Here is a 15,734-nt window from a genome sequence, read left to right as displayed (position 1 = left end):
TGCCGATGCAGGGGATACGGGTTCGTGCCCCGGTCTGGGAGGATCCCATATGCCGCGGAGCGGCTGGGCCCGTGAGCCATGGCTGCTGAGCCTGCGCGTCCGGAGCCTGTGCTCCGCAACGGGAGAGGCCACGACAGTGAGAGGCCCGCGTACCACAAAAAAAAAAAAAAAAAAAAAAGATAGATCAGATTTCTTCTTGATCATTTTGTGTTAAATGGTTAGATTTCTATACAAGTTTTAAGGTGCATCGTTCATACAGAAATGAAAAATGAGGCTTGAAAATATTGGGGCTCTCATACCCTTTCTATATTATTTTCATTCATTTCATCACAAATACAGATTCTAAAGCCTCTGTCACTAGATCAGCAGTTAATGGGGCTATTATCGGAGGCTTACCCCTAATATGGGTATTAGGGGCCACATTAAATACTTTATGAATAAATGTTTTGTTGTGGGAAGAAGCCATGAGTGGAACAAGAGATTGTTTTGTCCATCTGATGTTGACACATCCATATTGGCTGTGATGGACTCTCACCTGGAGCAGTGACTTCTTCACTTCTGCCTTAAGGGAAGCATGGCTACATCAGTGGTCAGCAGTGCACTTGAGACTTGGGGGGATTCTCAGTGTAATAAATGGAGGGACATCTTGATGTTTTGGGGACTGGAATATGGAGTAAGTTGGGGATCTTACTTCACTATGGGTCCACTCATCAGTATAAATGACCATTAGCAAATTAGATATGAATGCCTGGAGTACAGAAGCCTCCCCTGCTAACATCAGGCAGGGGAAAAGCTGGAAAATAAGACAATAAACTCAGGTAGTTGTTCTGAGCAACTTGTGGTTCAGTGGAGTTGAACATGGTGTCTTTATTTTCTGGTTACTGATTGCTGTGTGGAAAACCAACAGTGGCTTCACTGGCTTTGCTGTACTGTACTGCAGTCTCTCCTCTGTCACTGCTGTTGCTTTCTTAGTGGAGCTCAGTGCCACTATTGATCTCTTGAAGGGCTGCAGAATCTCCGAGTGTATCTCTTTGGAAATTGGGAAATAAGATACAGGACTTGACCTCAAATTAGTAAAAAAAAAAAAAAAAAAAAAAAGCTTTTAGTTCCATAGTGGAACACGGTTTTATATGATGAAAATATCTTTATGTTTTATAAGGTATGTGTGTGTGTTTGTCTGTATACAACATCTTTCACACTGGGGGGAAAAGAGAAAATGATGAGATTGATGGGCTTGTTATTTTGGGTAGAGCTAGGAATTCTCACCATAATAATGGTTAAGAACTCAGACTCTGAGACATGCAAAGCTGGATTCCTATCCCAGCTCCGTCACTAGCTTGATCTCGGGATGCCTCTGAATCTCTCAACATTTGTTTTTGTATCCGTAAAATGGGGGAAATGATTGTGGCTAACTCATAGAGTATTGTGAATATTAAACGATAAAACAGTCATCAAAACACCTAGAATTTTAGTTTTCTACATGAAGTATGCCATGATGATAGCTAAATCATTTCCGCAACTTGGCAATGGAATCATACTTCTGTGCTTAAGTGTTGTGGTAATGAACCATTACTTATGCCCACAGAACTAGTGCTTCTGTGTAGACAGTCTGAGACTTAGAACCGCATTCATTTGCCACCATTCAGTGTTCGGTTGCAATCAATTTATTAATCCAAGTGAAGATGAATTCTTTCGAGCCACAAGTCAGCTTAACTGGACACTTAGTATGAAGGTCACTTTCCAAAGTGTGTCTTCAGACTAGTGAATGTTTTGTGATGTTCATCTCTGTAACTGAGACTGGAACCAGAAAAATCTAGGGTGTTAAGGAAATTTAGTTGATGCTGAGGATACCTAGAGAAGAATTCTCCACATCAATATTTATTATCCTTCTTAGAGCTTACATTGACAGAGCTGATACTTCTCTCTGTGGCCAACCTGAACATTTTGACTATTACAAGGTCTCATTTATATAAAACATGTTAAATTGCATTTCCATCTCATACTAACCATAGTATTTTTCTATAAACATTTGGGAGAATTTTCATTACTTTGCTTTGAAATCATTTCACTACAAGAACAATTTATGAGGGGCTATCATTTCTCAACACGTATTGTGCATACATGAACATTCTTACAAAGTGAGAAAAACTGAATCTAAATTGTTTTCAAATGCAATGATATTTTATGAATACTAAATTTAAACACTGATGAAGTAGCTGGTTTTAAGTTTTATAGATATTTGTGGTCTACATTTTATAGATTTGGTGTTATTGAAGGTTAAGCAGTTTGGACCATGATAAAAAGAAATCTAGGCATTTAGTTATATTTTATATATTATGACCTTTTTTTAATGTAAGCCCAATGGTGCGTTAGTTTCTGCTTTATAACAAAGTGAATCAGCTATACATATACATATATCCCCATATCTCTTCCCTCTTGCATCTCCCTCCCTCCCATCCTCCCTATCCCACCCCTCTAGGCGGTCACAAAGCACCGAGCTGATCTCCCTGTGCTATGCGGCTACTTCCCACTAGCTATCTATTTTACATTTGGTAGTGTATATATGTCCATGCCACTCTCTCACTTCGTCCCAGCTTACCCTTCCCCCTCCCCATGTCCTCAAGTCCATTCTCCAGTAGGTCTGCGTCTTTATTCCCATCCTGCCCCTAGGCTCTTCATGACCTTTTTTTTTTTTTTTTTTTTAGATTCCATATATATGTGTTAGCATAGGGTATTTGTTTTTCTCTTTCTGACTTACTTCACTCTGTATGACAGACTCTAGGTCCATCCACCTCACTACAAATAACTCAATTTTGTTTCTTTTATGGCTGAGTAATATTCCATTGTATATATGTGCCACATCTTCTTTATCCATTCATCTGTCGATGGACACTTAGGTTGCTTCCATGTCCTGGCTATTGTGTTCTTTTTGATGAGAGCCGTTCTGACAGGTGTGAGGTGATGTCTCATTGTGGTTTTGAGTTGATTTGCATTTCCTTGATGATTATCAACGTTGAGCATCTTTTCATGTGTCTGTTGGCCATCTGCATTTCCTCTTTGGAAAAATGTCTATTCGGTTCTTCTGCCCACTTTTTAATCGGGTTTTTTGTTTTTCTGTTGTTGATTTGTATGAGCTGTTTATATATGTTGGATATTAATCCCTTATGATCAGATATATTGACACTTTAAAATTCAAACTTTCTTTGACTTTTAGAAAGTTAAAATAGCATATATTCCATATACTTTATAACAGTCCTAAAAGATTTTGAGCAATGTCCTTAATCAATCCCATTAGCATGAGGCTAAAGAAATAAAAGTCTCCAGATTATCTCAGGTCAGGTTTCACCACTAAATCTGTTCATGTCAGATGAAGTTTTGCTGCCAAATGACCTATGAAAAAATGAAGTTTTCCCAGCATTTTGAATTTTGGAATACTGTTGAGGAATTATAGACCTATAACCTATAGCCTATTATTAGCATTAGATAATTTTATTTGATTTACAGATTAAAAATATCATCCTCATTTTATGGCTGGCAAAACTGAGATACAGAGTAAATTAATAACTTTTTCTAGGTGACAGAGCAAGAATGTTATCAAAATAGAGATGATGTCAGAGTGCCCTGACATACCCCAAACCCCCAGGGATCTTCTTAACTTTTTAATAGAATCCTTAGTTATTCAAATGACTGTTTCATTATGGCTTGCTTGGGCCATGATGACATCCATTTCTCTAGGCAGGCCAGGACCTCAGCAGTTCTCAACACCATGGTGCCGCATCCAGTTTCACTGGCTTTTGAGGCACTGGGGCACTGGTTGTATAATTGCTCTAAAAAGCTCTAGGGCTTATATACCAAAATATGCATGTGTGACATTGTTGGGATGGGCTAAATTAAGTGTATCTGCTCCTTGCAAGGTCCATTTTGCTAGCGTTTTCCTTTCCTCCCTTTGCTGAAGTCAAGAGGACTGAAGCTAGTTTCCTGCTCTATCTCCTCCCAGCTCTTAAAATTTCCTGCTCTGTTTCACTGGCACCACCCGTGCCAGGACCCAGGGCGTTTCACTGCTGCAGCTGTTTCACTTGCCTATTTTTGTCAACACAGAGGTTAGTCTCAGAAGTGATGGCTTAAAATAATTCACCTGATGTCCTCTTGGATATCTGAAACCTGAATGACTTCACAACACCTGAGGATGCTGAGAAACCTGTGTTGTCACTCATGGTGTCTTTAGCAGGAAGCTGACATTAGCATTCAGGTTTTTTCTTTGTATGTAGGCATTCATTCATTCCTTTATTTGTCTGTTTATCCAGGGAGCATTTATGAAAAACCTAGGAGCGAGCTAGCTGTTAGGAAGGTCACACGAAGATCACTAGACAGCTGTCTCTCTGGAAATACAGCGGGGAAATAATGTTTTTCCTCCCTGGCACAGATATGTCATAAATTAGGCGAAGCATTCACAAATTTCCAATGGTGTGAGCCAAGGCATCATTCGTTTTTTACAACCACACATAAGAAGCCAGGCAGGGTAGTTTAATGTCATGGGTTAGCAGCACTGGGCTTTGGTGACATATGGCTTGGGTTCAAAATCTGGCCAACCATTTACTAGGCTGGCTGATTTGGAGAAGTTACCTATACATGGAGCACATTTATGGGTCCATCTGAGAATCCCCTGACTTTTGGTTCTGCTGTCTGTGAAATGTGGGTGATGCTGTTTTGCTGAGGAGCTTAATGAAGCTATTTGTGTGTATGAATTCAGCCTGATGGTGACACAAAAAATAGATAGTTTTCTTTCCCTCCATTGCTGTACTCCAACCTCTTTGATATCTCCCTCTCTGTCTTTTCATGAGACATTCTATCACTTTGTATTGCCTTTAATAATGACAGTATTATTTTCAGCCATTAAAATGTTTAGTCTAGTTTACATTAAAAATTTACATAAACAATCAAGAGTGAGATGAGCTATTTCAATATATATAATTACATATTAATTTATATAACACTACTTAATATAATTTATATAATATATTAATATATATTTATAATATATTAATATGTATTTCACATACATATATTATATATATTTTACATCTTGTATACAATATATATGACAAATGATTCACCCAGAATATATAATATATTAATGTATATTATATTTATATAATAAATATATTTTTAAAATTTATTTATTTCATTATTTATTTTATTTTTGGCTGCGTTGGGTCTTCATTGCTGTGCACGGGCTTTTCTCTAGTTGTGGAGAGGGGGGCTACTCTTTGTTGTGGTGCGTGGGCTTCTCATTGTGATGGCTTCTCCTGTTGTGGAGCATGGGCTCTAGGTGCATGCAGGATTCAGCAGTTGTAGCACTTGGGTTCAGTAGTTGTGGCTCGCAGACTCTAGAGCACAGGCTCAGTAGTTGTGGCACATGGGCTTAGTTTCTCTGTGGCTTGTGGGATCTTCTCGGACCAGGGGTCAAACCCATGTCCCCTGGATTGGCAGGCAGATTCTTAACCACTGCACCACCAAGGAAGCCCCATATAATATATTGATATATATTCATATAATATAGTTTTATAATGTATTAGTATATTATATATTTCAAATATGTATATTATATATTTCTTACATGTATATTATAGGAATATGTATATTATACATATTATGTATCATACATATTATGTATAATTATGTATTATACATATTATAATAATATTATAATATTGTACATATTATGTACAACTATACATAATAATAAATATTATGCATATGTATACATATTATGTATATTAAAGATATATTAATATATTATACATTAAATTTAATATATAATATATTAATATACTATCTTGACATATTATTATAACACATATATATTTAATATATATTAAATATACACTATATATTATATAAATATATTATATATTTTAATATATTATACATCATCAATATATTATTATAACACATATATATTTAATATATTATTATGACACATTATTATTATTATATTATTATTTTAATATATTATTATAACATACAATATATTATTTATTATAATATCTCAAAATATTATATATTATATATTAAATATATTACATATTAAACAAATGTAAATTGTATATAATATATGAATATATTATATATTCTTTTAATATAGTTATATATTGTATTAATATATTTTATATTTCAAACATATATATTATATTATAGAAATATTTTTATATTTAATATATGTATATGTAATAAATTTATATTAATATATTTATATTATTAAATTTATATTTATAAAACATAAAATATATTGATATAATTTGTATTATATAATATTTCAATATATATTTTATATATCATATATTTGAAATATATAATATATTAATATATTATCTATATTAATATATTATATTTTGAAATATATATTATATAATATATATGACAAATTACTCACCCAGCATATATAAAGCACTTCTACAAATCAGTGAGAAATAAACCAACCCAATAGAAAAATGAGCAAATGACTTTAACAGACACTTCATGAAAGAGGATATCCCACTGGCTAATAAATTTATGAAAAGCTTCTTAAATTCATTACTCACCAGAAAAATACAAATTAAAACTACAATGAGATACTACTATATAGGTACCAGAATAGTACCTGTTTATTTTATAAAAAGGCAAAAATGATCATGTATTGAGAATATAGAACAACAGGAAATTTCAATCAGCTGCTGATGGGAACATAAATTGATTTTCCCAAGATGGGAAAACTCTTTGGCCATATCTATTAAAATTAGACATAAGCATATGCCATGATCCAGCAAACCCCCCCCCAGGCGTAGACCCCACAGAAATGCATACACATGTGTTCACAAAAGGCATTCTCTGAAATGTTTATAGCCGCATAATGGCCCCAAACTGGAATCTATCCAAATTCTCACACAATCAAATATTATATGACAATGCAAATCAATGATTTACAGCTCAACAAAAACATGGATAAATCTCATAAATGTAATACTGAGTGAAAGAAACCAGTCCCCCAAAGACTACATATTCTATGATTCAATTTGTTTGAAGTACAGAAACAGAAAAAACTAATCTATAACATTGGCGGTCATTTTTTGGGAGAGTAATAACTGAATTAAAAGAGGGCAAGAAGGAGACTCTTCTGTTTCTTGATTGGGATGCTAGTTATACATTGTGTTCAGTTTGTGAAAATTTATCAAACTATGCACTCATGTATGTGTATTTTTCTGTATGTCCCTCTTCAGTAAAATTCTCTTCTTTTCCCCATGACTCTGGAATATTTTTCACTTATCCTTACCTTGCTTTTCTGTACCTTCCCGTATCACCTACCCATTCTTTTTACATTCCTATTATCCTTGAGCTCTGGGATGCTACAGTCCAGAGCCCAAGGAGACCTGGGCTGGGGTAGACTCTTCCCCGTTCTCCCCACCTCCCAGACACGCTCTGTATATCCAGGCAGAGCTCTCTCTGCAGCTCTAGTCCTTGGTCCTATGAGCCATCTTGGGGATTCCTGAACATATTACACACCAGGATCTTCCTGTGCTCTGCAGCCCTCCCACCTACCTGATGTGGGGAAAATCATGACATGGCCTGCACAAAACTTTTGAGAAACATTCAAAATTTAATGCAGAATCCAATCAGCCATAACCAGAATGTGAGCGATTCTTTACATCCAAAGGCCTGAGTTCTTCAACTGATCAAGTGTAAAGAAAGGCATGGTTTGGGTTCTATGGAGTAAAATAGACCTTCAAGGAATATCGAATTAAAACAAATAGGCAAGAATAAACTACCATGTCTAGGGATGCACTAAAATTATTTTTAATAAATACACACAAAAATGATTACTATACTATCAGGGTAATGGTTACTTGCTGGGTGTGGGGTGGGGGGAAAGAGTCGTGATTGGGATGGGCACGTGGATGGAGCTTCTGGGGTTCATTGGTGTGCTGCTTAGTTTTATGTGTCAACTTGGCTAGACCACAATGCCAAGTTATTTGGTTAAACATTATCTAGATGTTTCTGTGAAGGTATTTTTCTGACAAGCCTAATATTTAAATCAGTAGGCTTCGAGTAAAGCCAATTACCCTCTATAACATGAGTCCACCTCATCCAATCAGTTGAAGGCCTTAATAGAAAAAGACTGCCCTCTCCCAAACCAAAAACTCTTTATGGTTACCAAAGGGGAAAGCGGGGAGGAGGGATAAATTCAGAGTTTGGGATTAGCAGATACACACTACTATACATAAAACAGGTAAACAACATGGTCCTACTGTATAGCACAGGGAGTTATAATCAACATCTTGTAATAACCTATGATGGAAAAGAATCTGAAAAAAAACCCATATATATATATATATATATATATATATATATATATATATATATATATATATATATATATATATATATATTCTTTGCTATACACCAGCAACTAACACAACATTGTAAACCAACTATACTTCAATTTTTTAAAAATTAATGTTAAAAAAATAATGAAGAGAGAATTCTGCTAGGAGATGCCTTCAGACTCAAACTGAAGCATCAACTCCTTCCTGGGTCTGCAGGCACTGCCCTACTTTGCAGACTTTGGACTTGCCAGATTCCACAATCACATGAGCTAAATTGATTGCCACTGTAGGCTACAAGCTAGGCAATGGACTAAGTGCTGAATATACAAAAATAAAAAAGCCATAAACTTGAGTTTAAGTACCTTCCCTTTGAGGATGGATGGGGACACAAAGCTGATTCTCTGCTCACTTCCTTTCTTTATCACCATTACCTAAAGGCAAAAGGTCTTCTTTTGGGAACACATGCTAAAAATAAATTGACTCCTGTTAGTCCCTTCTGGGCAATTGGTTGCCTGCGGAACACATCCAAAGGTCAATGTCTTTGTGTGAAAAGTGCATAAAATTGCTGTCAGGAGGGATAAACATAGGATATTAAAAGTTAACGTAAACAGGACTTCCCTGATGGCACAGTGGTTGGGAGTCTACCTGCCAATGCAGGGGACGTGGGTTCGAGCCCTGGTCCGGGAGGATCCCACATGCGTCGGAGCAGCTAGGCCCATGGGCCACGACTGCTGAGACTGCGCTCTGGAGCCCACGAGCCACAACTACTGAGCCCACTTGCCTAGAGCCTGTGCTCTGCTACGGGAGAAGCCACCTCAATGAGAGGCCCACACACTATAGCGAAGAGTGGCCCCTGCTCACCGCAACTGGAGAAAGGCCACACGCAGCAATGAGGACCCAATGCAGCCACAAAATAAATAAATAAATTTATTTTTAAAAAAAGTTAATGTAAACAAAGATCACAGGTTTAACTCAATGTTAACTGGAGTCTCCTGGTTCCTTAAAATTTAGACAGGATTGATTCCAACACCTAGGTCGTGGTTTTTAGAAGTCCAAAGCTCTTCTTTTATTTCATTTTTTTTTTAAACTTTGAAGGATACTTTTGCTGGATACAGGATTCTTTGTTGATAATCTTTTTCTTTCAGGAATTTAAATATGTCATCCCACTAAAGCTCTTCTTAAATGTTCTCTCTTACTCTGTTTCTATTATGTGGGAATGGGAATTTTTCATCTCCCATGTGGCACATCTCCTGATCCTCCCTCCAAAGGAACTACAAATCAAGAGTTTTATTGCATGTTTTAGGGATTACTGGGAAGGGTTCCATTAGATACTATAGAGCAAATAACTGGAGTATACTAAAAAATTCTATTAAAACATTTTTTTCACCACCATCATCATCATGTAGCACTTGTAGCAGAATTCTCAGCATCTTCCCAGTCCCTCAGTGGACTGAGTTAAAATCCTCTCCTTGTCTCCTGGTGAGGATTTTATCACTCACCTTTTGTGGTCTCCATTTCTGCCATCCCACATGCACACAGCCATCTTCTATACCAGTGGGGCTATTTTCCCAAGACCTGCACCCACTCTGGGTGAGAGATTGTTCACAGTCCTCACCTAGGAGAATAGCCAAATCTAGCCTTGGAGACAGTTTTCTTCACCCCAGTTCACCTCCACTCTCCAAAACATCCTCACAAGAAAATGGAGAAGTTGAGTTTGATTAAATAAGGCCTGACCACAGTTTCCCAATGATTATTAGAACCAGAAGAGTCAGGGATAAAATATCAAAAAATTGTTGAGAGAGAGAGAGAGTGAGCTTCTTCTTCTGTGCTCTGAGGAGGGACCTTACATCTTTGCATTACCAGTTGCTTCTTCTTGAAATGTATTCCCAGACTCCCTTCTGCCTAGCAACATGTTTCTTCTTCTTCTCTTTCTTCTTCTTCTTCTTCTTCTTTCGGTGTTTCTTCTATTATAAACAACTTGAGAAATCTTTCAAAGTTAGCTCCAGAAATTTCATCACTGTCTACCATGATTTCTTCTAGCCTTTCTTTCTCTCTCTAATAAAGTAGTTATTTTAAGACAGTATGATTTGAGTGTGACTACCTTTCCTACTAAACTGTGAATTATTTGTGATTTGGGACCATGCCTGGTCATAGGATTTTTTCCGAAGCAGTGTGTGTTTCTTAAGGTTGTAAATAATGGAAAGATGGCATTTAAGAGGAAGTTGTGTTGATTCATATATGAGTTGCCCCAGAAGGTTCATGTTTTTTTTTGTTTTTTTTAAATTTTATTTATTTTTGGCTGCACTGGGTCTTCGTTGCTGCGAGTGGGTTTTCTCTAGTTGAGGCAAGTGGGGGCTACTCTTCATTGCGGTGCACGGGCTTCTCATTGCAGCAGCTTCTCTTGTTGCGAAGCACAGGCTCTAGGCATGCGGGCTTCAGTAGTTGTGGCTTGCGGGCTCTAGAGTTCAGGCTCAGCAGTTGTGGTGCACAGGCTTAGTTGCTCCACAACATGTGGGATCTTCCCAGACCAGGGCTTGAACCTGTGTCCCCTGCATTGGCAGGCAGATTCTTAACCACTGTGCCTCCAGGGAAGTCCCCAGCAGGTTCATGTTTTGAAATGATCCAATGTAAGCTTTCTTACAATTAAAGAAGAAAATTTAACCTTATAAAGGAAAACACCTAAAACTCTGGCCAGTGTACCTTTCTTTACGCAAGAAACAGATGATTTAGTGGCTTCAGGAACTGCTAACTTTCTACTATTTTAAGTTATTAAGAGAGACTGCAAGTGTGGATAAAGATGTTGCAAAGATATTTTCCCATGTTTTAAAAAAATCGTGGGTGTGGAATCCCAGGTACTATTGGATTTGTAGGGAAGATAAGACTTTTCTTCTGTCTTCTTAGGTTGTGTAATAAGGCCTGTAAATTAAACTGACAAAAGACTGATTAACAAGAGGAAAAACATACAAATTTTACTTGATGTTAATATTTTATGTGGCATGAAAACTTTCTTAGAAAAGAAAGAGATATTGTAAGAGTGGGATAGACCTGGAAACTCACATGCCATGTTAACAAAGAACAGTTCGCTGTGGAGACCAGACGTGACAAAGGGAAAAGGGACTGGGCTGGGGCTGCCAAATTGTGGGAAAGTTAGGAAATATGTGGGGGAAACTAATGGGAGATAAAGGTTATTTTAGTAGGTTTGTTTGCACAGATTCATCGTGGTGTCAACTTTTCATGTCTGGAGATAAGAATGTTCTCTTCTTCCTGGTGCAGGGAGAGCACTTTTATCATATGAAATTGTATGTCCTGCTTTTAGGTAGAAAGAGGGAGGTCAGAGAACCCTTCCTGCACCTGCTATTCCTCAAGTGTATGCAGCTCAAAATAATCCATATAGCAGGATGGCATATTTGGGGGTGGCATGTTCTGATCCCCCTCAGAGTGTAGAGTTTTTTCCCGCAAATCACCACCAATACATTTCTTTGAGGGAGAAAAGGTCAAATCTTATTAGGAACTTTTAAACTGGGTAGGACTAGAGACCCTGATCTGCCTAACTTCTGGGTGTTCACAGCTGCATGGGTGACCAGGTCCTGCACATGAGGCGTCACCTTGAAACTGATGAAGAGGGGGACACGTTCTGAGCAGTCACACGATGTCCCATTCAGAAGGTGCTGCCTTCTTCTTATCAGAAAAGTAGTGCTGAGAAAAATGAAAGCAGAACCTAGCCAGGACTTCCTAGCACACGCCCAGACGTGATGGTGGCCTCCTGAAAGGGGATCACACCCTATTTACAAAGTAGGAGAGCGATGCCCCCAGCTGAGCTGAAGGATGAGAGCTGGGGCCAACTCGAAGGGTGTGAATAGGGGGTGGGACCTGACCCCCTGAGTCTTTGCCCTTCTGACCTGGGCCTCCACAAGCCATTCTCTGGCCCCAGCACAAGGCAGACTCAGCAAATCTGCAATGGAAGGGGATTCTGCCCCAATTCCTCAGTGCCAACCCGCTTCCTCAGGTCTAACAGTGACCAAGCCACTGGGTGTAGGCTCACCTCCACCCATCCCCTACTTCTGTGCAGACACATGGCAAATATGGAACCCAGAGCCCAGCTGGGCTGGAACACATCTAGGTGTTGCTGGGTTGGTCATGTAACAGGTGCCTGGAGATGATCAGGCCTCACCCACGGTGGCCAGGCTGAGATAGTGTGGGTTTGTGTGTGTGTGTGTTTCTTTTTTTTAAAATTGAAGTACAGTTAATTTACAATGTTGTGTTAGTTTCAAGTGTACAAAAAGTGTATTCTTTTTCAGATTCTTTTCCATTAAAGGTTAATTCAAGATATTGAATATAGTTCCCTGTGCTATACTTTGGTCTTTGGTCTTTGTTGTTTAAGAGACAGTGTTTTTTGAGGTGGTTCGGGGTACTCCAGGGCAAAGCATGATGACACCTGGTGGTGGAAAGGCAGGCTGGAGCCACGGAAAGGCTCGCCCTGCCCACTCAGGTCCTTCCAGCAGTGGATCCGGATTTGAACTCTGGGGAGTGAGTGGGGAGCCCGGCCTGCAGCCATGAGATCGCCCACCAGCAGGAAGGGGTAGGTCGGCATGCCACTGCCACCCCCGTGGGGTAGCTCGGAATGGATGGCCAGGACCTGGCTGAAGCTGTCATCCACCAGGTAAGCACTGAGGAAGTGGCCAGCAGGTTACAGCCCTACAAGAAAACCGCATCTTCCAGGATGTGAGGGATTAAGCTGACAAAGAGTCCCAGCAGCCCCTGGTCTTTGAAAATCTTCCCAATGGAGCTCAACTCTCCAGTGTACTTGGTCTCCAGTCCCACAGAATGGACCGTGCAGCTATTGAGATGACATGTAAGGGGTGACCCAGTATGTGGGACATGCCCTGCATCATCATCAGGTAGGAGGTCTTCTTCACCACAGTCTTCAGAGAAGTCTTAGTGTCATCCTTGCTGGAAACTTGCTCGATATCATCCGGAGAGAAAATCTTCTTCATGCTGCCCGGGGTCATGGTGGAGAGGGCAGTGGACGTCAGCCAGCAGCTCAGGCCTCGGAACAGCCTATCTTCCCCTCCACTTGCACAATGTCCTTGGCGCAGGTGAAGAAGGTCGGAGGGTAGAGGACCTTCCTCCCTAGCACATTGTTCTCAACGGTGTGGGCATTGGCTCATGACCCGTCTGATGGGCAGCTCCATGTAGAGCAGTTGGTGACTGAGCTCTGTCACCCCTGCACCCAGCACCATGAAAAGAGCTTGGTGGTGGGGTCTTGGTCCCCAGAGCCCAGGACCCCCAACGCGCTGTCCATCCTGCTGGCTGAAGGTGGCGGATGTGCGAGGATATGCGAAGAAGCACGAGGTTGCACTGGGATGCTCAGGGATGCGCGGGGGCATGTGTGGGTGGTGGGTACAGAGCCTGGCCTCCACCCTGCCTCTGCTCTGGCTCCGGCTCCCACCATCCCCAGCACTGCCACGAGCCCACCTTATGGTTTTAATTTTGATGAAACTGGCTTCTATTAAAATCAAATGTCGGGCTTCCCTGGTGGTGCAGTGGTTGAGAGTCCACCTGCCGATGCAGGGGACACGGGTTCGTGCCCCGGTCCGGGAAGATCCCACATGCCACGGAGCAGCTAGGCCCGTGAGCCATGGCTGCTGAGCCTGTGCGTCCGGAGCCTGTGCTCCGCAATGGGAGAGGCCACAGCAGTGAGAGCCCCGTGTACCACAAAAAGAAAAAAAAAAAATCAAATGTCTTCAGGCCCTACACCTCTGAGGAGGACGTGTGGGAGGAGAGCAAACTCCAAGGTATAGGGCTTGCAAAACAGGGTAGGTTCAAATGATGCTAGAGATTTACTTGTGCTAATAATTTTTATTAAGATTATTAGTGTGTGTGTGTTAAAGTTCTATTCCGAAGTTTCTTAAGTTTTTATTGAGCTGCCTCCAATCCTATTTTTTCCCATAATACAGGATGCAAAAATTTTCAGTAAAATGTATTTAATGTTAGAGCAGAAACGCATGTATCTGCAATTCCTAGCAAAAAGAAAGTTGTCAAAAATATTTGCTAATTGGGCGGGCATTGTAACTCTGAGAGTATATTCCCAGAACATTTCACCTAAGTGTCTCTAATTTATAGCTGAGCTCACCTTATCTCAGATTCCTAAAGAATTATCTACCTCAACAGTCACAATTCCTTTGTGAAATAAACCATTCCTGTTTCTCATTATGCCCTATTTATTCTCCTCCCAACATGACCTCTTAATTACGTGTGTATCTGTGTTTCCCATTAGACTGTGAGTTCTGCCAGACTGGGTATCTGGTAGGCACTCCACAAACATATATCGTTGAATGAATGAATCAGTGTTAGGTGAATATTTGTATCACTTGCCAACCTAGAATCTTAATTTCTCTTGGGAGAGATAGAAAAATGACAAGGTGTATCCATCAACAGCAGGGAAGCTATTTCTAATGTCTTTCATTTATTAAGTAATACATATGGACAAATGTTTTAATATAATCCTCATAACTATATCATATCTAAGAGTACTTTTATTGCCCCCATTTCATAGCTGAGGAAACTAAAACTGAGAGGGATTACACCGTCCTTCCCAACATCAAACAGCCAATAAGTATCAGAGCTGGGGCTGATACCCAGGTGGTCTGATTTCATGCCAGCTCTTAACTGGCATACTATATTATCTCCAAATTTCAACAACATTATTTCAATGTCAGTGTTGTACAAATGTGTATGTGTGAATGCTGTGTTGCATCATAACCAAAGATGTTAAAGGACCTATAACTGAGTGACTCCAGAATATTTCCCTCATTGGATGTAACTGTCTTCAGTCTTCTCTTTTTTCTAGAAGGAACAGAGGACTTATTTTAACCAACCACATTCAGACTTATGAACTCATTCTGTCTAACCTGGAGTTGTAGTTGGCCATCCTCAGTAAGTCTAACCACCTGAACCACACCACCTTTTCGTGCTTAAGAAACCCAGATTCCTTGGGCTCCCTCCTCCTCAGCCATTCTGTGGATGTCTTCTCTGCTGTGTTTTCTCTTGCCAAGGAAATAAACTCAACAAAAACTTTCCCTTCCTCTTTCCACCCACTCCTCCTCCTTCTTTTTTTTTTTTAAAGCTCTGATAGTCTTTGATTTATTCTTTGATAGTGTGCAGTGCTGTGTGAGAATTCACCACCATTAGATCCCAAATGCCAGGTTTAGAAAGTTTACTCTTTTTCAATCTCAGTCAAATAATTAGACAAATCTACTTTGCTTCTGAAATACCATAAACTCATATAGATTGAGACATAGAGAAAATTATGTCAGTGAGTGACAAAATGGTGTAAGAAAATGCAGCGTCCAAGTTCTGTAGAGGAGTGTACAG

General features: G+C 39.4%; 1 pseudogene across 1 annotated transcript; it reads right to left on the bottom strand.

The window, feature by feature from the left end:
- Positions 1-12,708: 12,708 nt before the first annotated feature.
- LOC307058923 (mitochondrial carrier homolog 1-like) lies at positions 12,709-13,662 on the bottom strand (annotated as a pseudogene). The gene has a single exon. The product of its transcript is annotated as a mitochondrial carrier homolog 1-like (transcript).
- Positions 13,663-15,734: the final 2,072 nt, after the last annotated feature.

Source organism: Hyperoodon ampullatus (genome assembly GCF_949752795.1).
Source record: "Hyperoodon ampullatus genome assembly, chromosome: 10".
Lineage (NCBI taxonomy): Eukaryota > Metazoa > Chordata > Mammalia > Artiodactyla > Ziphiidae > Hyperoodon > Hyperoodon ampullatus.
This window is presented reverse-complemented; position numbering and strand designations above follow the sequence as displayed.